The sequence below is a fragment of the Scomber scombrus genome, chromosome 1, assembly GCF_963691925.1.
Source record: "Scomber scombrus chromosome 1, fScoSco1.1, whole genome shotgun sequence".
Taxonomy (NCBI): Eukaryota; Metazoa; Chordata; class Actinopteri; order Scombriformes; family Scombridae; genus Scomber; species Scomber scombrus.
This window is the reverse complement of record NC_084970.1, coordinates 341,191-363,347: the sequence shown is the minus strand read 5'-3', so window position 1 is coordinate 363,347 and position 22,157 is coordinate 341,191.

Sequence of the window (22,157 nt, the reverse complement as noted above, 5' to 3'; positions counted from 1 at the left end):
ACCTCTGAAGTCAAGTTAAAATGGCAGGTGGCTGATGGTACTGAGGATATTCAAGTCTGTACCAGTAATCCTAATTAGCACATTAACAATGTAGTACATCAGTTACATCACATTATGGAAATTTCTCATGTTGAGAAAAAAGCTTGAAGAAAGTGGCAGGTTGTAAAATGTCTGTCAAAAGCAAGAGACCTTTTTACTTATAACCAAGATTTATATCTGAATAAACAAAAAAAACAATCACAGTATGTTTGACCCAAGTGCTGGGTAGCTACAGGGCTCAGGCAGTAAAGCGGTCATCCACCAATCAGAAAATCAACAATTCAATTCCCGGCTCCTCCAGTCAACATGTCGAAGGGTCCTTGGGAAAGATACTTAACCCCAAATTGCTAACAATGGCTTTACCAATGTTGTATGAAAGGGTGTGTGAATGGGTTAATGTGTCAAAAGACGAGAACAGTTCTATATAAGTACAGTTTACCATTTAGTGCTAGGTTGTGGACGATATTGAGGTCATTAGGGTTCAAAAGTCATGCTCAGCAGCAGGACAAACCAGGTCATCTGGTTTGAGTGATGAAACATAAAAGTATGTATTTGACTGGAAGTTTTTTGCTAGATAACATTTACACATATACAAGAGGTAAAAGAGTAAATGCTGCACTGTTGATCTCAATGTTCTCAACAAGTGTTCATGTATTCTGTATGTATGCATGTATGTATTCTTACAATCATACCTTCACCTTTGACTGCAGCCAGTGATCATAACACACAACGTAATGAGATACTATCTCTGCCATCTGCAGCATGTTTGAACACACATGTTGGAGAACATGTGACCTTCTTCATACAGTCGACTGAAAACTCTCAACATGCTGCCACTCTATAATCATTTAGTTAACCTGCTGTTAAGTGCTGTTTGACTGCAGTGACAGTTAATGTTGGACACCAATTTGTACAAAGTGCAAAGTACAAGTGTGTGTATGCACCTGTGTGTATATATATATATATCCTGCTTTTATTCAATTAAACCATGTAAGCCATCTTGTATTCCACGTTCTGAAATCTAACTGTCCTTTCCAGATGTGCTCATTCTAATGTGAGAGCATGGACATGTGTTTTTGGTCTTGGGACCCTTTCGTGTGACTAAATAATCTCAACTCAAGGTTCACTTTGTATTTTTTTGTTTGTACCTTTCAGGCCTTGAGAGAGCAGGACATGCTGACAGCAATTTATGATTAATTGTCCTTCCAAAATATTTATAGAAAAGTCAGGGATTTGTGGAAATATGCTTCTTCGCTTTCTTGCCAAGAGTTACATGAGAAGATTAATACCACTCTCGTGTTTACACAATATATGAAGCTGGAGACAGCCGACAGTCAGCCTAGCTTAGCAGAAAACTGGAAGCATGGGGAAACTATTGTTTTGTAAAATATGTGCATTTTAGCGTTCACATACTGTAAATGTACACATGGGAACAGATTTATGTGTGTAAGGAGAGTTTTTCCTTACCACTGTCGCCAAGTGCTTGCTCATAGAGGAATGTTGGCTCTCTTTAAATTAAATTAAAGAGGATGGTCTAGACCTGCTCTATGTGAAAAGTGCCTTGAGATAACTTTTATTGTGATTTAGCACTATATGAATAAAATAAAATAAAATAAAATTAAGCTTTAGAGAGACAGACACCAATTTCCACGAGGTATTTTACTTAAGTAAAGCTATCGATACCATAATGAAAAACACTTCATTAGAAGGAAAAGTCACGCATTCAAAATCTTATGTTAAGGATAAAAATGTTCTATATCTTTCAACAAATTTCATTTGGAGCCAAACCAACAATAAACTGATCTAATAACAAGTATCGTGCATGTATCAAAGCATGATATATCTTATTGGTCTGTCAGTAAGCTGCACTGCTTCACTGGGTCACATGTTCCTTTTTGTGTCCTTTACTTTTTCTGGTTGTCTCATTAAGACTTTCAGAGATTTACAAGAACACACGGAACACATAAGGAATCAAACTTAACGGAAAAGAGACACATTTCTTTAAAAATTATTGACGGGGACAAGAAACCATTCTTTCCAAGTTCAGCACTGAAAAGTAACAATTCCTCATGCTGTGATAAGCCACAATCTGGCTTTCATTTAGCAGTGTGCAGCTTGGGTCAAAGCCACATTCTGCCTGTTTTACAACATTAGCTGGAAGTAACTCTGAATCCAGATGTTAGAATAGTGAATTTTCCAACAGCGTTAAGCTGCCCATATGTGATGCTGGATTGTTTGGCTGTCTCAGTCACTCTGACCCCTCAGCCCTGTGGCCCTGAAACAGGCCACTTACCTTTACTGCCTTCACACTGCCAGAACTCTCTAATGAGCTCTTTAAACTCCACTCTCCCTTGGCCTGCCAATCTAAAGCTGTCTAGAGGCTGTTCTGACTAACCAACAGTAGTAACAGTGACTTGGACCAATATAGCTGTCTCATTCCAAACAATATGGCCAAGACATGCAGCCTTCTTTTACCAAACTGCCCAATTGGAGTCTGCCATCAGTACCCCACAAGGCACTGCACACTGCTTACTTCTTTAAAGATGCCTTCAAGTGATCTTTGTCACTTTGCACAGTCCGAAAATATCACATGACGAGGTGTTAGTGTTCATTCCCTGTTAAATAGACCACCAATGGGAACCAATGGGAAGACAACCGAAAATTCGATGAGTAATGGGCACAGACAACTGCTTGACCAATGAACACTTAAAAAAAATATGTATCGTCAAAGATTCAATCTACTTTACTGTACTTTTTATTGGCTGAGAAGCCAGAAACATTCAGGGTTTTAGTGGCAGCCTAATTTACAGTATGTTCACAACGTGCAGCTGTAGTATCAGGGTTAACTCAGTACTTGAGGTCCTGATTCTGCACATAAATTCATGAGCTTAAGATATTGGCACGGAGTCATTCTATTGGTGTAGATGAACCATAAAAACACACCATCCAACAGTGATTGTAAAGTGATGTTACAGAATGGTGCTTAATTACCTCATTAACAATCTATAGCCAAGTACATCTGCTTGAAAAAAACATGTTAACCGGACAACCAGTCAAGCTACACATTAGTGTTCTGGCAAATTATTTACAACATTAATGTTAATCAGCTGCAGCTGATGGTCATTAAAGATATGTTCGAGCATTTTTGTTTTTGATGATATAATTGACAGCAGGGTGAAGGAGAAATGGGGCATTACATGCATTAAAGGTATCCAGCTGGACATGGGGACATTGCAGCTCATGGTCAGTGTTGTTAACCCCGAGGCTATCAGTGAGTCGTGGCTGTCTCTCATTTAAACCTGCAAAAGCAAAGCTGGCTAAACGTTAGAAACTACTGGTGGAATGTTTTGCACATTCCTAATAAAAAGCAAAAAGTGATAAAAGATTTGATGAAGAGATATCTAAACCTAGGAACTAACCACATCCTGGTATTTTATTAACTTGGAAACAGATCTGAACCTGGGCCCACTCCCTTGTTATGGACAATTTGTTTGTAGCACAAAGTTATCGTGAGAGTTTTATAATACATTTAATCAACCCCATCCTGGTTTATTTACATTGCTGGCATTGGCGTCATTAGTGGACCTTGAAGTTTGCATACCCTCTATAAATGTTTCAGATTAGGGTTACAGCCTATGGTTAAGGCTTAAAGTCTGAATGTATGAATGTTGCTGAGTAAGAACATGGAGCTCTGCCAATTATCCCTGGATAAAGAAGTATAGAAAAAATAATGTTTCTCTTCACTTGAGCCGTTCTGTTTTTGCTTTTATCAGCACTGTGAAACAGATTAGCTCTGCACTGCTTTAGTCCTCTGAACACTATAAAGTGCTAATGGCTTCCAACGGAAAAAGAACACACACTATTTACTGCTGTAACCTTTAATTGGTCTTTTTCTGCCGACACAGTCGCTTCTTCAATAATGCTTTGTCATTGACCGGTTTACATTAATAGTGTTAGAATAATTAGTCTACAATAAAGTATCTCCCACATTTATGATTATTAAGGAAATTGAACTTCACTTAAACTTTTATTTGAGATCATTTACTTTAGTGTGTTCTGTATACTGCTTCTCTATGATCATTTAACACTGCTGCTGGCTGCTGACACGTTTAGCCTGGTCTGTACCAAAATGATGGCGTTATTAGCTGTGTTGAAATACCAAAAACTCAGAGTGCTTTTGATGTAAACTGTGATTTATCAAGGTTGGTGAAATTACTGACTGTGTGAAATGAATAGAATGGTCAATATTGTCAATGTACATGTACAATGAAATTGAAAACAATTCAGAGGCGGCTGTGGCTCAGGAGGTAGAGTGGTCGTCCTCCAATTGGAAGATTGGTGGTTCGATTCCCGGCTTCTACATGTCGATGCAAGACACTTAACCCCTAATTGCTCCCGTTGCTGTGCCAACGGTGTATGAATGCGAGTGAATGGGTAGCTTCCTCCTGATGTGTAGGTTGGCACCCTGCGTGGTAGCTGCCTGCCATCAGTATGAATGTGTGTGAATGGGTGAGTTGTAGTGTAAAGTGCTTTGAGTGGTCGAAAAGACTAGAAAGTACAGTCCATTTACCATCCTTATTGGTGCCATAAGTTAAAGAAAGAAAAAAAGTGCTTATAGAAGCACCTTGGTAGCTGAGTGGTTACCACACATGTCACATAATGGCAGCGTCCCTGGTTCGATTCTGGCAAGGCACCTTTGCTGCAGGTCATTCCCCTCTCTCCCTGTTTCCTGTCAGTCATCGACTATCAAAATAAAGGCAATAATGCCCAAAAATAAATCTGCTAAATGCTTATAAAAGATAGTTTAACAATAAAAAATAAATAAATATTTAGTACTAAACTAAAAGGAAGGTGAAACACATAATACACACACAATACATTGCACTGCTGCCATCATTACTGCACGATTTCCCTTAATATTGCACATATTAAGTGTACAGAAATCATGTTTTTTTGAAGCATTTAGAGCAGTTATAGCTCTTGCATATCAACAGTTTTTTGAACTGTTTGTCCGGGTTTTAACTGTCCTGTAACATCTTTGAGACAGCAGAAGCTGTAGAGACCTTCCAGGGTGGGTGGAGGGCAGCCGATGATCTTCTGGGTGGTGGTGACAACCCTCTGAAGACATTTCTTCTCTGCTACTGTGCAGACCACACATATTGTATTTATTGTGGTTGTTGTTGTAGATCTCAGGAAGATGGATCTGAACAATACAAATAATGGAAAAAAGAAAGCATCAACCTGTTGTATAATTTGACTTTTAGGATCATCTTTTATCTGTGATGTGGGAATATAACAGTCATGAGTTGCATAACAAGTATAAAGGCTCTGCTGTGTGAGATAATGGTGCAAAACAAAAGACTCTAGGAAATGCTGCTTCACATTAAATATTGTCAAATATGATTGTGGCTTTGACATAGCAACAAAAAGCTTGTTTTTGGTTTACTTTGATACTTCCTTGCATTACAAAGGTCACTGTTCCGAAACCTACTATGATGTCTTATATCAGAGTTCCTTTAAATCATCATCAGCGAGAGTTTTCCGAACAGTCCCAACTTGAAAATGCTTTAACACGTGGCAGTAACACAACCGACGAAAAAAAAAGGCGATGAATTCACTGCAATGGAATATCTTCACAGTAACATCTTTTACAGGGTGAAGTCTACACCAGCTGAGGTTTGAATGTAGGAAATAAGTAAGCATATGTTGGAAAATGTTCTCCAGTAAAGTAGAATACAGGCCATTTGACATGAAATGGCTGAAAACATACAAAACACATGTATGGCTCTTTATGTCTAACTCTACAGTAAAACTATAGTTGTGTTTGTCTGGTTTCATAGTTCAGCTGCATGTTTTACTGTCATGTAGAAATAACGCTTTAACAAAGAAAACCAATGGTGTAAAGTAGAAATTAATTATCAATGTTTCATGTCACTTTTTTACTCTTTCTGTCTTTGTCTCTTCCTTCCACCACTCTCTTTTACCCTTGTAGTCTGTTTATCATTTCCCCCCCTATTGCGGTCATGACAATGCTGTGAATATTTCACCTTTTGCCCAATCACTTACACACTCACACACGCACACACACACACACACACACACACACACACACACACACACACACACACACACACACACACATACACACACACACACACACACACACACACACACACACACACACACACACACACACACACACACACACACACACACTGCTGGGACATTTACAGTAAGTGGGACACCTGGTCCTGCACAGATGTGCAATGACACTGCTCATTTCCTCATGAGAAATGACATCATTCTCACAAGAGGGCTGTGAGTGTGTGTCTTTACAGTATTTATAGTAACCAGCGGTATCTTTGTGGGTCCTGCCACCATATGTCTCTATTGTATTGCCAGGCTGTATTTTAGTCCAGTGGAGCTGCAAGTGTGAGAAAGCACCGGTCTACGTCTCTTTTTATCAGAACTCAAAAATAATGTGTGTCAAAGTGTGAAAGAAGAACTGATGTCATCTCTCATCTGCTCAACCTAACTCAGTGATGGATTACAGTAGTTAGAGAGACACATTACCTCTGGGTATGGTTACTTTTTAGTGTCTCAGTGTGTGTTTTTAAATATGGAGCTGGAGTCATAGAATAGAATAATAGAGCACATGTGTCAAACTCAAGGCCCGCGGGCCGAATCCGGCCCGCCACGTTCTTTTATGTGGCCTGCAAGAGCTTAAATGGCATGACTGTCTTAAAATAAAAAGTCTATGCTGCTTTAAATGAAAGGGATTTATGTTGTAATAACACAGCAATGGGTTTACACATCAGACATCCCAACTCTCCCGGAAGTTCAGGGAGTCTCCCGCATATTGATAGCGGCTCCCTGACGCCCACACGTTAGATACAATCTCCAGAAATCTGGAGCGAGCGAGCAAGTGTGCGCGCTAGAGTGTGACTCTGTATGTGTGTGTGTGTGTGTGTGTGTGTGTGTGTGTGTGTGTGTGTGTGTGTGTGTGTGTGTGTGTGTGAGAGACTATCAATGCAGAATTTAAAGTTCAATTAATTGAAATGTTTTGCCACTTGTGGCAGCAGAAAAAGTTGTGTATCTAAAATCAGTATCAAGTGACAAAGTCGGTGGAGTTAGGTAGGTGAACATGCTAATAATAAGTTTGCATAAGTTGTCTATATACCATTCCAGCAACATTTGAATGCATTTGGAGTCATGTTTGTGCCCACCTGATGAAGGTAAGTCCAGTATTCACTCTCCTTTATGCTATTAAATGCTCTGCTATATTCACCAGCTCGTTGCCAACAGGGTTCCAGGAAACATGACCATGAGAGACCATAAAAAGATCTGTAGAACTGCAAAATTCATTAGATAGATAGAGTGACCCCTTTTACATTTAACACAGTGATTTGATCAATTTAATTTTTTAGTGCAGCTCACATTTTTTGAAAAAGTTCAACTCTTTTCCCCCTGAGTCTAATTGAGCCTCTTTTAATTCCTTACTTTTTCTTAAAGAAGGGTCAACCCTGCAGGACGTCAGCATCAGGGGAAAACAATGTGAGATAAGGGTTACTTGTCATTTTTGATGGTTTTAGAGCCTGGTACATGTGTGGGCCTTGTGTGGCAGCAGTGGTCTCTGTCATGCATGAAGAATGACCTGGCTGGGAGCACACTGGGGAAGACTGGCCCAGTTGTGGCTGACTGCATGAACAACCGTGAAGGAAGACGAAGAACAAAAGCTACTTACCAACTTCCTCTCTCAACAGCTCTCTACCATAAGCCACTGCAATGTATCTACGTGTAATATCATACCTGTACATCATAAACATGTTAGGATGTAACCAAGCACTGACAGATGACTGTGGAGCCACCTTACGATCATTTGCTGATTTATTCTCCATTATTCTCTTTTTGTCAGTCAATTTTAGCCCAATTACGTCAGACTAAAGACAAAGATAAATGCTGGCTCTGCTTCTAAAAGCTACCTCCATCTAAAAATGCCAGTTATGCAATTAAGTGTGAATGGGAAAAATAAAGACAGTTATAAAAACAGATGATTCATAGACATGGTTGGCGTGTACAGCTTCTGTTGAATTCATTCATTCACACACATGTTGAAGGCAGTCATTGACACATCTTTATGTTTATAGCTTAAGATGGCTGCTTGAGTGTACAGTGACAAGACACCATGTCAGAGAACAGATCAGAAAGATGCCGGTCCCAAACTGTATTGTTATCAGCTGCACAGAAACACAAAATACAGTGTGACTGAGATGAGATGACAGAGCTGTTTCACCCTGATGACAGTAAGTGGAGTCACTGACTAAGTGAGCAATCAGACCAAAACCACCCAGCATTACAAAAGCAGCAATTATTTGACTGAAATAGCATCTCAAATCCATATATTTTCAAATCGCTTATTAAAACTAATATAGCTTTCAACCTTGGCAAAAATGTAAAATGACATATAACTAAAATACCTCTAAACTTTTCCTGAGAGGGCAGAAACATTCAGGATCAAATCCACAAAGAATAGATTGTACCATGAATCATTTGTACTCACAGTCTGCCCTGTTTTAAGGTCTTAAGATTTTGCGCAAACACACCCATAAAGTTCTGCAGCTGAGTGCAATTTATCCTTGTTTTGAATCTGTTTGAGTGGGCTGAGCTGTTTCCAGTGTTTCAGGTTTTTCTCCATATTTCAGCTCACAGATTGATTCATAATGAAAACTGCAGAGCACAAAAGCCTCCCTCATAGTATGGTTTTACAGCTCTAATCAGTCTGATCACCAGCTGTGATTGGCCACCGCGGTGTAAAGTTGGGTTGCGTTTCTCCAAAAGCTGACTCTGGATCAACTTTCTCGCCGCATGCTGGTGCAGCATCACTGTGACCCCCCGCAGCCTAAAAACACTACCTCCATTCAAATGAATAGGAGGACTGGCATTTTTGCACACTGCCTGATTTGGTCCTGATGACCTTACAGAGTAACACACACATTAATATAAGACAAACGTTTCATTTCAGCCATTGGATTAATATCAATGCATTAAACATAATTATCTGATCAATGACATCAAAGTGACATTATCACAGGCTATAAATGAGAGGTCTGCTATTTAAATATTCTATCTATTGAACATTGTTGTACAAAAAGAGAAAGAGGAGCTAAAAGGTTTGAGAAAAGATTTGATTACACAGAACTCGACAAAACCAGGTGCTTTGCTGACCAGGAACTAGATAAAAAAAATGGAACCAGTCATGACTACAGCTGGGTATTGGTATTCGATACCTTAAAGATATCGACGGAAATAAATAGATACCAAGTATTGAAACGTCTCCCGTCAAGCGATACCTGCAATCCATCCTTTTTGCACACAGAGCTAGAAAATATGACTGATTGTATGGACTTGCTCACAGCCAATCAACTCAAATGTTCTTTTATTAATAAATATTAATAATTTGATGCATTTGTGTAAAAGTCAAATCATTTAGATGTGGTGGTGTGGTGCCTTTTGATGATTTAATGCTTCTATTCACATGATGGGCATCAAATGAAGTACTCAGTTGGTATCTGTATCATTTTAAGGGTACTTGGATTAGTACTGATATCATATTTTTTTAAATGATACCCAACCCTAATCATGACTGTGATTACTAGTCTTTTAACGTCTGTTACAACAGCTATCTCTCTGTTTATTTCCTCCCACTAATTCAAAATAATGTGAATATTTCCACCAAGTGAATGCTGTCCCTTCTGAGCTGCCGTACAGGTGTGCAGTGATATAACTGTAACACGTAGCCAGGTGCCTGCCTGTCAAAAAAGTAGTAATAGTGTGAATTTGTAGTGGATTTTCTTTTCTTGTGGTAAAAAGGAAGCTACAGGAATAGCTGGTTAAAAATAATAACAGATTACCTTTTTGAAAATGTAACTAAACAACTGAGAACTTAAATTGAACACTGTCCAGTCAGTGTTCTACAAGAGTTTCCAGAAACCCATTCCATACCAATAGAAATCCAGTCTGGACCAACAGTCTGTGGACTACTGGAATCCTGTTCTGTGTCAGTAAATTATTACACTGGTTTCATAGCTGCAGTTGCTGTCTATACAAAACAATACTGAGAGAGATGCGTCATCAGCCCAGCACCACTGTGGTAATGTTAGCCTTCCCATCCTCAGTCTCACTCACTGCCCATGGCTAACAAGCTACTGTAGCTGCGGATATTTCACCCCTGCAAGCAAATACACAGATTGTAATGATTCTATTGGCAGCTGAATTTAAGTGTTTTAAATCCCAGTGTGTCCATTAACTCCATTCCTTAGTGCTCAGACTCAAACACACACTCCACTGTGTGTTTGGGAAGGTCTGGTCATGTTGGTATAAAAATGATATAGCTTGGTCTGGCCTTTATTCTCTGTCTTTCACTCTTTCTATCATCCTTTGAACTTCCCTCTGTCTTTTTCACTCTCTTTGACCTGTTCCTCTCTCCCTACTCTACCTCTCTCTCTCTCTCTCTCTCTCTCTCTCTCTCTCTCTCTCTCTCTCTCTCTCTCTCTCTCTCTCTCTCTCTTTCTCTCTCTCTCTCTCTCTCTCTCTCTCTTCTCTCTCTCTCTCTCTCTCTCTCCTCTTTCTCTTTGCTGTCCTCAGAGAGCAGCATGTGATGGGTGAGGGATGAGATGTGGGCCTCTGTGTCACAGAATCATTATAGACCTGCTCAAAGTTAATGGAGCACAAGTGCGTTTTACGTGCGCACACACACACACACACACACACACACACACACACACACACACACACACACACACACACACACACACTCACACGCACAAATGAAAAAAGGAACATACAGTCACACACACACACACATCTACATTCAGAACATGCAACATATGAACCACAAATACAGTATGTTCAGGCACACAAATGCACAGATAACACATACACACAGCATTCATTACTTGTGAGTGTATTTCCAGGGTGGTGTGTGGGTGTTGAGCGACAGTGTGTGCAGGGTTCAGCCACATATGGCTCAGATAAAGCGACTGCTGTAAGTCAGTGCTAATGTAACGGCTTCTTTGTAGTCTGGCTGCTGCAGTCATAAAACCTGCCAGTAGTGAATGCAGTGAGGCCTGATTTACACCAAGAGCCAGTCACTGGTCACGATGTCAAAGTTTCAGCCCTTTAATGAGGGAACACCTCCGTACACTGGTGTGTAACTTTATGTGCGTGTGTGTAATAGGTGATTTAAAAACAAAGCGTTGGGTCATATCCAACCTCGTTAACACAAACCTAACAGTCAATCTAAATCTCAGTATGCCCCTGGTGCAGGCACATATCAAACTGCCTGTAAGGGAACATGGGAACGCTCATGCTGGGAGTTGTTGTTGCTGTGGCCTCGCGTCTCTGTCTGAGGCTCATGTTGAAGCGCTGGCTATTACCAGACAACATATCAGTGATCAATAAAAAGCCATTGTGGATCCGTTCTCCTCCCAAAGCAACTCGATATCACTGACCTCAGAATGTCTGTCTGGCTGACTGCAGTCGCCTCATCACAGATCTGTTCTGATGTGTCACTGGGTGTTCTGTATGTGCCCGTTGGCCTTTTTGTACACCTCCTTTCTTACACTCCACACTCACTCTTTCACTTATTTAAAGAGCGATCCAGCATGAACCGAAAACCTTCTTGCAAAATGAATCTGCTCAGTGATTCCTCTCTGTTCTCGTAGCTGTAGAATGAAAAAGACAGTCATCGTTGAGGTAGAAAATGATCCAGACTTCAGTGGCCACAGTCCTGTCATAAAGAAGACAGGCTGGCTCTGGAGGAGAGAAATCACCTCATATCAGTCTCTCTGCACATGATCAGTAGTAACACAGTGGAGATGTGAGGTGCAGAATAGTTTTACAGGTAGCACCTAGCTGGTAGTACACTTAGCTTAAAGAAGACCTACATTACATGTCATGAGGATTTTTTCATAACAGGATCATTTTTACTTAAATGTCGATAAACTGCTATCCAGATGGCTGCATATTCAACACCAATGTTGTAATTTTTTTGATATATTTTTTAACCCTTACACATTGTTCAGGGTCAAATTTGATCCATTTGTACATGTGAGAGCAGTGATTTGACATTTCTTTTAGCTAGACTTTTCTTAATATGACCCACAGTATACGAAAATGGAAATAAATGCATCACTTTTTTATATTTGTGCAGCTGATTTACATTTTTATATATCCTAATGTACAATTTTGACTGGTGTTTATTAAAAGAAACCATCAAAAATCATTGACTGATGGGGAATTTATGAATATGAAGTGGTGTAGACACTAATTATGAGTCAAAATATGAACAGTATGTCGGGGTTAAGCTGGTGATTAGTCTGGCCTTCTGTTTTATTAACAAAGCTGGTGAATACAAATGTTTGCATGCTACAGTATGGAGTGTACTTAACTTCAGTGCTTATCTCAGTGGTGGAAAGTAACAACAGTTAAGTACAGTTTTGAGTTATTTGTACGTACCTTATGTTTATCCCTTTTCTGCTACTTTATTCTTCTACTCCATTACAATTCAAAGAAAAGTATTACGCTTTTTACTCCCCTACATAAAGGGGCCATTCTAGGATCAGACCTTTAGGGGGGCTCAGCTCCTAATGACAATTTAACATACAATGCCCTGCAAGTGTTCAAACCGCCTGCTAAACTACACATTTCAGTGGATCAAATATTAATACATAGTAGAGTGGTCTACTATAATGTATGATAATAAACAATCACAGATTTCTACAGAGAGGACCATGAGAGACCTGTTAAAATAAAAGCATTTGAACCTGTAGCATAAGTGTTTGTCCCATCTCTAATAGACAGGATCGCAAAATAATTCAATTGTATAAAATATGTTTTTAGGGGGAAAAAATACAATAATAATTTATTTCTTTTTAGGGGTGCTGAGATCAAATTTATTTTAATTACTTTTCAGAAAAAAAAGGCTTGAATGAGCACATACTGTAAAATATAATACATAATTAAAGATTCAACTTGTTTTGCCTTGTAACCCATAAAAACAGCATGATGTTGTAGTTAGGTTGTTAGTAGTTCAACCAAAGACTGGTTTCATCTCAGTAAGTTATATATATACATAGTCTTCAATGTATATGTAAAAAAGCAGGAATCATAGAGTAAAGAAAATGAATACAGATTTCTGTAGCAGAACTTGGGGGGGGGGGGGGGGGGGGGGGGGCATCAATACATATCCCTTTTCCCCCCAACAAAATATCATTAGAACACTAGGTCATTACACATAATCCAGTATTGAGTTCAAGTAAGACGTTATTGTATCCCATAGACCCTCCAGGTCCAGATCAAGGTGCCTCAGTGTAGCAGCTGCTCTTTCCATCCCAGTTAAATCAATACATTCTTCCGGCCAACTTCTTAAACTGAAACAGTTTGGAGATCTGATAATACTTACTAGTTTTACTTAAGTAGGATTTTGAATGCAGGACATTCATTGACCTCATGTTCAGATTTGGCCATTCATCTAGGTAGTGCTGCTTGTTTGCACCACACATTCATCCATTCTATGTGCAGACTCTGAATGCTTATCAGATGCCAAAACTCTGCATAGCAGTTTATGATAATCAGAGACAGGATTTAACATCTCTCTAGAGTTATTACAGCAGCAAATATTTTGTTTTCCATCAAGACGATTGCAAAGTAAACTCTAGAAATGCAGAGTTCATTTCACAGAATGCTCATATTTGATTGAGAAAGATGAGATTCCCATGTTTACAACATATGAGTGTTGATGTCATCACACAATGTGATTACAGAATTGGTGGAGTGAGGGTTAAAATTATGTGTATTGACCTTGAATACAGACTTTGGCTGAAGTGCCCTTATTTGCTAGATTTCCAGGCACTTCTATATTATGAAGCACAAAGTCAGTTATAACAGAGCTATCAGAAAAGTCATAGTCTCTTCGTCATAATTACGACTTGGAAGTTAACTTGAATATTATTATAAGTCAGAATCCTGTGATTACGAAAATCCTATTTGACATGAATGCATCATAAGGCTCTGATTGGTGGAGCTTCTGGGGCAGAGGTCTGCAGACATTACTTTGGGCTGAAAACACCACAGTCCTATTTCTTCATATTTTTTGAGCTGGAAAAATGAAATGTGAATTTTTATTATGAGTTAAAATTTTACGTGAATTAAAGATAAGGCAATGAAGTAAACATCACGCTATGTGGTAAAGATGTAAATATAACTAACTCTATATAGTAAAGCAACTTATTTTCATAATACATTTTGTGTGATGTGTGAGCAGTGCCTTCAAAGGTGAAGTGAGGTGAACTCATATCTTGAACCCTTATTAAAAGTCTGTTATCTTCACACAAAGTGAGGGCAAGAAGACAAATGTATGCTTTAATAACTTATTTGTAAGATGACACAGACTTCATTATGCAGAACTCCTCAGGCAGGATGCTCCATATCCCTGATAGTCTGGACTCACACAGCTTATCAAATATCATCTGGATGGAGCTCTCAGTGTGTGTGTGTGTGTGTGTGTGTGTGTGTGTGTGTGTGTGTGTGTGTGTGTGTGTGTGTGTGTGTGTGTGTGTGTGTGTGTGTGTGTGTGTTGTGATGTTTGCATTCACCATTCAAGACTAAACTGCAGTGGGTTGACGGTGGGTGTTGGGTTCAGGATAACATGCTTCCAATTTAGTCCTACTTCAGGACCCTTGCCTATACCAGTTAACTACCCCCGCCCCCCCCCCGACCCCCGTTGCTTCCCGACAACCACCACTACACTCAGCAAATATTAGTCACATAAATTGTGGGGTGAATGTTGGAAAGACACCATAAACAGCAGCCATAGACACTGGCCCCCTGTTAAGTCACGCGGCGGTCATGATTGTAAAGCACACTCCTGTAGAGCCACTCCTCAAGTCTTTTAATATAGTGTGTTTTTCACATGTAACCTGTGAGGAGCTCTTGATGGGAATATGGTTTCCATTACGGCGGTCATTATGGCCTCGCCTGGTCGCCATCAGTTGCTCCCTAAAGCCACATTTATGAACGACACTCCACTGTGACTGGAACAACAAATGGTTTTGGTTAACTGTTCTTAGAGGTGTGCATTTGTCTCATTTAGGGTTTTATATGCTGCAAAAAACATGTGTGTTACAGTAGTAAGCCTTATTTTTAAGTGTAAAGCTTTGTTGTGTCTCCTTTATGTTAAAGGTGATGGAAACATTAAGGAAGCACGTGTTGTCCATACAGCTCATTATATTTGTTATTTGCTTTATCTTGTAATTTGAGCTTACCCACTGTGTACTTCACTGTTTTGTACAGTAAACATCTGCAGTACTATAGCTGTGAACATCTGATCATTGCACACATACTATATGCAGTAGTTTAAAAAAACACCACGGGCATTAATCTGCCCTTATAACAGCCTGCACTCCTCTGCTTTCAAGCTTTCCATTAGATTTCTGATGTTGGGTGATAAGATCTGTTCAAGTTCAGTCCAAAGGTGTGAGGGTTGAGGTCAGAGTTCTGTGCAGGCCAGTCAAGTTCCTCCACACTGAGAAAAGCATTTCTTTATGGAGCTGGTTTTGTGCAGGAGGTCAGTGTATCTTGTAGGATTAAGATTTACATTCCATCCATACATGTCACTGCCCAAAGTACACACTGGATGCACTGTACAGATGGGGATGTACCGGTCTAATGGGTGAATATGTACAGTGGCTGCTTTTCAGGTAAGTAACTTATAGCGATTCATGTCAAGATGCAACCAGTATTTTAGTTGACTTTAGTTCATTTTCAATCAATGCAACACAAATACACATATAAATAAATAAATAAATAAAGTAGCCTTAATAATCATATGTCCTTGTTTTCCTCTTCTCCTGTAGAAACAGTGACAAACCAAAGAAAGAGCAACTTCTGACTAGAGAGGTGTAGCTTATAACACCTACCCTTTACATTCATTTTTAATAGATCCCTACTCACATGATAACACACACAACACATTTATAATCATATATATATATATATATATATATATATATATATATGTGTGTGTGTGTGTGTATATATACATATATATATATTAGGGATGTCCGATATTATCGGCCCTCCGATATTATCGGCCGATATTCACTTAAAAATGAAAAATGTAATATCGGGAAGTATCGGTATCAGGTTTTTATAACCGATATTTGTTCTGTAGGCTTCAGCATTTCCGAGCCTGCCTGAACGCAGCATGGGACGTTTACCGGCGCGCGCTTGATGACGTTTAACAACAACAACACGCTAGACTTGTGGGCCTCTAACCGTGGCTAACCGTGGCTAACAAGTTCATAGCGTCCAACGCCATGTACATGAACACACAAACAGAAGGTTTACCTCGTCGTTGTCATTTTCTCTGTTATGCTTTCAGCGAGTCGCCTCTGTGACGTCACCGTCAGAGTCCGGTGGGTCCTATCTGGGTCCTATCTGGGTCCTATCTGGGTCCTATCTGGTTCCTATCTGGGTCCTACTCTGCTATGGAAACACAACAGCTGAGAGGAGCGAGTGAGAGGACGTTCCTAAAAAAGGTCCCGCCTCCAGAAACAGGGCTTTTGTCTGTGGTTTGGAACTATTTCCAAGTGTTCCCTGCGGATAGTAAATTTGTAATTTGCAATTACTGCAAAGCAGCATAATAAATATGGCAGTGATATATTGGCACTTTTTTCCATAACTTAAATAGAAGTTGTTCTCTTATTTTGCACAGACAGTGTTTACATTTGGAAAGCCATGTTGCATTTATGTATGCATCCAGTGGGGCATCACAATAAAATTAGGCATAATGTGTTAATTCAACAATAGGAGATATGTTATGTTGTTACCTAATAGTTTTGGTGTAAAAAGCCTGCAAATATCGGTATCGGAAATTATAGAGTTGGGAATACCGGAATATCGGATATCGGCAGAAAAGTCAATATCGAGCATCCCTAATATATATATATATATATATAATATATATATATAATGCACATATAATAATACAGTATAGTATAATACTGTATATAGTGTGTAGGCTTACATAGAAAACAATGGGTTTAGGTGCTTTGAAGCACATCATCTGCCTCTGGTGTGTGTTACCCTGTGCAGCTTTTGATCACTAATAACACCATGAAGCAGTGTTTTGATGCACAAATCCATTATTTATTATCATTATTAGTATTTCATGCACTGGCTTACGTGGCTGCTCGTCTGTAGTATCGATGCGCTGCATGTTTCAAATTCTGAACTCATATTCATTTTAGCTTTAGAAAAACTAAACCAAGGGCAGAATGCACAGTGGGGATTTTGGAGAATTTCCAGACAACACACATAGCTAGTTAACTAAGCTTAACACAAATTAAATATAATTAGTTCTCTTAGTCCCATTTCAAAAGTCTTTACTGAAACAAACTGAAGATGTAGGAAGCAGATAAAGAGCCATTCAACAAACAATCAATCACGTTAACAAGGAAAGTAAGAGAATTCATTTTAAAAGCTGTATACAGTTTACACAACAATACTTTATGCCATGTGCATGTGCACGTGCACAAATCTGAGTCTTATTGAGGTACTATTGTTACTCATGAAGACTCATATTGAAGTAGAAACAGGTAACTATAATGTATGTGCAACTCAAAATATAAAAAAAGTATATTGATGTTGTTATAAAAACAATATATAAGATGGCAAAAAATGTTAAATGGGCTGTATTTGATATAGCATTTTTCTAGTCGTTATGACCACTCAAAGCACTTTTACACTACATGTCACATTCATCCATTCACACACATTCATACACTGACAAGCGCTACCATGCAGGGTGCCAACCTGCTCATCAGGAGGACACTAACCATTCATACACATTCATACACCTTTGATGCAGCCATCAGGAGAAATTCAGGGTTAAGTATCTTGCCAAAGGACACATCAACATGTGGACTGGAGGGGGCCGGAAATCTCAACACCGATCTTCTGATTAGTGGTTGACCTGCTCTACACGTACAGCCCACTACATATAATGATGATAATGAATAAGAAATAATCGTAAGAGTATATGTTCTAAAATGCGGTACTGTTACTATTACTCTTATTAATACTACTAATGATAATGATGTGATACCACACAGCAAAATGGACATGCAACAGCAATAGTGCTTGTGTGTGTGAGAGAGAGGGATAGAGAGAGAAAGAGAGAGAGAGAGAGAGAGAGAGAGAGAGACAGAGAGAGAGAGAGAGAGAGAGAGAGAGAGAGAGAGAGAGAGCAGATATGTATTTTTCATACTGTTTGATGATTTTAAGTTAATGTACATACTGGGTCTAAGTGACAGTATAATAAGTTGCCATATGAATGTGTTCTCTCCCACGTAGTGTTCTTAAGTAGCAGGAGGCAGAAAATGAGACAAAATGTTCCTGTTCTCTGCACTTAAGACACACATGAACACACACACACACACACACACACAGGTTGAGGATGCACAGTGACGCACATGGCAGGCAGAGTGTGTGATATGTTGGTAGCTCTCCTTTAGTCTTAAGCCCATCAGCCTCCTTATTCCGCCCTTTCTACCTTCCTCCTCTTCCTCCTCCTCCGCCTCCTCTTCTCTGGAGAATAGCCCTGCATTGTCATTCACTAACAGTAATGAGGTGGAGGGGAGCTGTTGAAGGGCTGAGAGCTGACAGCAGAGAGGCAGAAGGCAGGGATTAAAGTCAACTCAATGGCACACTGTGCGGGTGATACAGGGGGGAGGGGAGGGAGGGAGGGAGGGGGGAGCAGGGGGAACAGAGGGAGGAAGAGAGGGAGAAAATATTCGACCAGTTTGGAATAGGCTATCTGTGATTGAGGAAACATTCTGGAAGAGTTTTCCTTACTGAAAAGTCTGCCATTCATCACACACTTACCTAAAGAGGAGAGCTGTATAACATTTAGATGAAAGATTGAAGGTGTTCGGAAAATTGTTTGTTGTTTGAATTCACTTGGATTCTTTAAAAATGTTGTCATTCTGCATTGTTGCTGGAACCCATAGCTATCTGCCTTATGTGGCTACTTTTTATTTGATTAGGCAATATGATATTTTGGGTTGTTGCTGTTTCGGTGGTTTCCCTTACCAATTCAATTATTCAGCCCGACCTCTAGTCCCATTGGTATGATTGGAATTGACAGGGCTCTTTGTTCAAACCAAATATCACTGAAGTTTATTACATCTAGGTTGAAACATGTCTTCCTATTCTATTATTATTAGGTCAGCTCTGTGATGAAAGCCCTGTAAAATCTAACATCTGCTCATAAAAATGATTACTGTAACATTTTATGTAGAAAAATGTATATTCCAGCTCCAGAACATAACAGACAGACTCTGAAGCTCCTTCCTACCATCACAGGTTAAACTCAGTGGCCATCACTGACATATACTGTATGTTACAGGTTTATTAAGGTGAAACATTTACAGTGTGATAGATGCAGTTATAATAAGTCTGCATGTGTGTGTTCCATACAGGTTCTCCAAACTACATGACAAAATATAATGTTGGTCCATGCATTCTGACGCCCCTGTTAGCAGGATGACATCCTTTCTCTGTGCTTTCCAAAATCATTACAAATCACTGCTGAAATAAATACTTTTTATTACATAAAATATGTTTTAGTTTTATGACATGGTTAGGTTTAGACAAGGTCTGGTTAGGTTTAGGAAAGATCATGGTTGAGTTCAAATAAGTACTTTGTTGTGGTTAGGGGCTTGAGTTAAACGTATTACTTCTTTAAGGTTAGGAGACCTTCGTTGTCATGGTTACAATATTTACATGGTTGAGGGTAGTGGACAATCATAGTCATGGTTTAATGCTAGAACCGACAAGAGGCCGCTGTTTACCTAAAACTGCCAACAGGTAAAATTTACTTTACACCTTGTGCTAGGTACTGTCTAAAAAATGTACATTGTACTAAAACTGTACATTGTATTTAGACATTATCTTCACAAAGGAAAGTGGTGTAAAAGCTAAAAAATACACTCTCTCTGCTCTCTGAACATGAATCAAGGTTTAATCACACATTTATTGATCAGTCAGGTCGACTATTGATGCTTTTAAACACATCTGTGGTTCAATATTTGGTATAAACACTTTTTATGAGGAGATTCTTAGACCAGGTCAAAACTGACTCAGAACATCCTACAGTGGGGTGTTGAATCTGAACAGTATGTAAGAGTTAAGCATCAGCTGTATTTTGGTTGACTCATATCAGACAAAATTGTCAACTCGACTTGATGGATTGGGTGGATTCAAAGGTCTGGACCCAGGCAAGTGTTTTGGTCCTACCGTTTAATAGTCTAAGTATATTTAAGAGCATATATCACATTGTATGCCCGTCAGTATAATGCAGTCTAAAATGACACTGGAGAGGAAATATTTGCATATTTGGATGGTGTGATATTATTATAAAACAACATCATGAGAATATGAAAATATTCACCATTCATGAAAACATAATGGTAATGATAACATGGCAAAAAACAAAGTTACTGAATGGTAAATTAACTAACTACTACAGTTTTCCACACTCAAGTCAGCTGAACCATCCTTATTTAAACACATGATTATATGTGTCCTTCAAACACACTCTGAGCAGACACTCAGCACCTTGACTGTGAGTTTTCCACACACAGCTTTCCTGCACATCAGGCACTTGGCCAGAGTTTTTTGGCAGGTCATCTTCCTCTGCTCTCTCTGAATTTAATTATGACTTGACGTATTGGTCAGATCACACACTCCAACAAATGCCGTTGCCTAGCATGTTTAGACATGAACCACACGAAAATAAATGCATTTCACATATGGATAAATTTGATGTGTGTTTTTTTTTTAAATTCAAACAAAGTGGAGTGATCTATGATCCCTGCCCTCAGTTTGTTTGGCTGCACTATAAACTGATTCACCAGTTGTTTCTGACAGAGGGTTAAGGCTGATTTATGCTTCTACGTTGGGTTGACGTCAAGCCGACGGCGTACCTACGCAGAGCTCTCTGCGTCGTCGTGAACCCCTACGCCTCCCCTGACCTGCACCTCCCCAGAAATGTAACTACGCGTCGAGGCAACGCAGACCACAAGGGCTGTGATTGGTTTGCTTGGTAGCAAAAAATATACAGAGTAATAATTAATAAATAGAACAATGTTGTGTGACAATCATGTGCATTACAACAAAACACTGCAGTAACTCAAAATCTTCTAGTCAAAATAAATCTCATTACACTTAAAATAAGACTGTTTTTAAACAACTCTCACTTGTTTCAAGCACATCTTCACTTGAAATAAGTAGCTCAATCTGCTGTGGAGCAAGTTTTTTTAAATACTTGTAATAGGAAAAAATAAGAAGTGGCCATTACACAGAAAATAAAGTGTGAAATTGTCTGTGTCATACCTGGGAAAGGACTAGAGACACCTCTCTGGTGGTGAATTGCACTGCGACAAAACACGACGTGATGGAGAGATGCAGAACTTCGAAAGGTGCACAACGGCGTCGGGGCACCGGCGTAGTTACGGCATGGAGGTTACTTAGAAGCATAAATCAGTCTTTAGACCTTTTGAGATGCTTTCTTGCTAAGTAAGATTTGCTGCCCCTAGTGGTTAATAGATAAACACACGCAATTACTACAGGTGTCACTTGCAGTGTATTACCACTTGGGTTTTATTTTTGGTCCACCATCCCAGATTCAATTTCAGATTGAGAACTTTCTCGTCTGTCATGACAGAAATGTGTCTTTAGACGAGGCTAATTATTTAAAACTCAGACATACAATACATTCTCCTAAAAACCAAACATGTCGCGAGTCACTCACACATACCCATTTTCCACCATAGCAGTTCTAGTGCTGGCGCTGTGCTGGTGCTGGTGCTGGTGCTGGTTCACAGTCGGTTCAACTGTGAACCAGCACCAGCCCTCAACCATTGGTTGAGAACCAATTTGCTTTTCCACGGCTTGAGGTGGTTAGGGAGCCACGTCATTACGTCACCTAATACATCAGTTACATCGATGCTTTCCCATAAAGACTTGCGCCAACTTTGAAGCAACAATAATACAAA